Source organism: Halyomorpha halys, unplaced genomic scaffold (assembly GCF_000696795.3).
Source record: "Halyomorpha halys isolate HHAL.00 unplaced genomic scaffold, Hhal_1.1 Scaffold220.1, whole genome shotgun sequence".
Lineage (NCBI taxonomy): Eukaryota > Metazoa > Arthropoda > Insecta > Hemiptera > Pentatomidae > Halyomorpha > Halyomorpha halys.
This window is the reverse complement of record NW_027104907.1, coordinates 176850-179276: the sequence shown is the minus strand read 5'-3', so window position 1 is coordinate 179276 and position 2427 is coordinate 176850.

Genomic DNA, 2427 nt, shown 5'->3' with positions numbered 1-2427 from the left:
TATATATGTATACAGTTGTAAATAACAATAAATTATTGAAAAAAAAAATGCTTTCCCTCGTATTGAGCACCCTAAATAATATAGGAATTCAAAGAAATTGTATGAGATTTAAATAATTTAAATGTTTTTGCACAGACATTTACGGTAGTTTGCCACCACTGAGCGACACCGCTACAGGCCCGAGTTGCTAAGGTGACGCTACAACACCCTCGGCTAGGACGGTTCTAACTTTAAAAGAACTAAGCACTTGAAATTCCTAGTCATCACGTGTTGAAATATTTTTTTAAAATTCACAATCTTATTATTACCTGAAATTGCCCTCCATTCCACTCAACCTGCACTACAACTCCATGGCCAAATTTATTACTTTATTAATTATTACTCTTATTACAAATTAAACATTCCGGCAAAATACACTCTTGATATTAACTAATTTTATGATATTTTGACTTTGCTAAAACAATACTAAAATTGCGATTTAAATTGTTAACTACTTAATAAAGGTAAAATATTACAATATTAACAAAAATTAACATATTGGAAGATATTTAGGTGACCGTATGTAATTAATTGTAAAAAGGTGTAGTGAGTATAAAAAAACAGAAATATTTGGTGTATTCATGATCTTTAATTTAACATGTTAAAACGTGTTAAATGGAAAGACTCAGGTTAATTGGAGAAATATTGCCATCTTTTATCATGTTAAAACGATATATCTTTTAAGATGGTTGAGAGTCTGTTACTAGGTGTGCTAAACGGAGATTGATGCCACGCAACAGATCAATTAAGCTCGTCACAATATTGTTAGTTATCGTGTTAGGTTACTCGCTCGCAGTTTTTTTTTTTTTTGTGTGTGTTAGTATTGTTTTGGATGTTTTTATAACTAATAAATCAATAGATAACAATAATAATAATGTCATAACAGTTGCCAATTAGCTCATCTTGATTCTCTTCCTTACAAGTTAGAAGATCATCAAGGCACTCAGTGGCCAAACTTTCACACAACTTCCACTTTTCAATGACTTTAGGCATGTTGTAATAAATTACTTTAATCAAAACTAAAGAGTAAACTATAACATTAAGTTATGGAAGAAAAGGTTATAAAACAAGTTGCTCAAAAAATCCGCTAGGAGCTCTTATACATTAACATGACTTTAAATAGGGCTGCTCACAATGCTATAGTTATAACATTTAACATGGTAAAACATTTTCCTTTTAACAAAACATCATGAATACCCCTATTATAAAAAATATATTACTCATCGCTGTACTTATTTTTAGTAATTATTCTATTAATTTACTTCGTTCCTTTTTTTAATATAGATTTCTATGAACATTCTTATAGTCTTCATACTTTACAATATTTGTATCTGTTTTTCATTTAGCCCTGATGATGCTCTGTAAAGTGGGACGAAACGTTGGTTCCTAAGGAATAATTTTTCTGCTATTTTGTGTACTTTTTTTACAGCCACTTAGAACACCTCCCAACCAAAAAATAGAATTTTTAAAGTAAAAATCGATATTATATAACAAAAAAAAGAAAATATTTTTTTATTTATTTTATGTAAGTTCAATATGAAGCCTTAGGATGAGGATTGACAGAGAGGATTCAAATCGCCTCGTTACATGAATAGCTTTTCCTTAATCTCAAATGGATGCCAAGGCGTGTCCTTGGTGCTTAGAAAGTTTCGGTCCAGTCTTGGAAGTAGAAGTGGATAATAAATCTTCCATGTCGATGACCACTCTGGAGATGGTAACCTGTACTGCATCCTCAGGAGATAAATAGTTCCAAGATATCCTAGCATAGAGGATTTCAACTTTCTTATATAATACTGACTCCTGGTTCAAGTTGTAGGAGCTCTTGGAAGTGGACATTCTCTTCAATAGTTTAAGTTAATATATGAAAACATTATTTTCGATTAGTTTCAATAACATCCATACTTTACATTATAAATTGGGGCCTGTTAAGTATAGGGGAATTTATAACGAGCATACCGTCAAATGAATATAATTGAAAATTGCTTATCGGTATAAGAAGATAGACGTAATTGTAATGTTGAGGCAGTAAGAAATAAATGATATAATTAATCAAGAGGCAATAATTACTATTAAAAAAATAAGCAAAAATATTATCAGCTAGGTTATATTCTGATTTCAATATTCTGACAGGGCTTAAATGTTGAATTTAAAAAAAAAATACCTAAAGAACCTTCAATATTGTTTATTTCAAACAATCAACCGTCTTTATTTTTTAGTAACAAATATGAAATATGATAAAATTTGATAGTTAACTAGAGAATTTTTTTTTGACAACTGGCTAGGACAGACTGGGAAATCGGAAATATCCGAAATTGCTCGATCTCTTTGGATCCCATTCCAAACTAGGCAGCAGTGGAGGAAGGTGACATCGCCCTACTCACTTCGAAG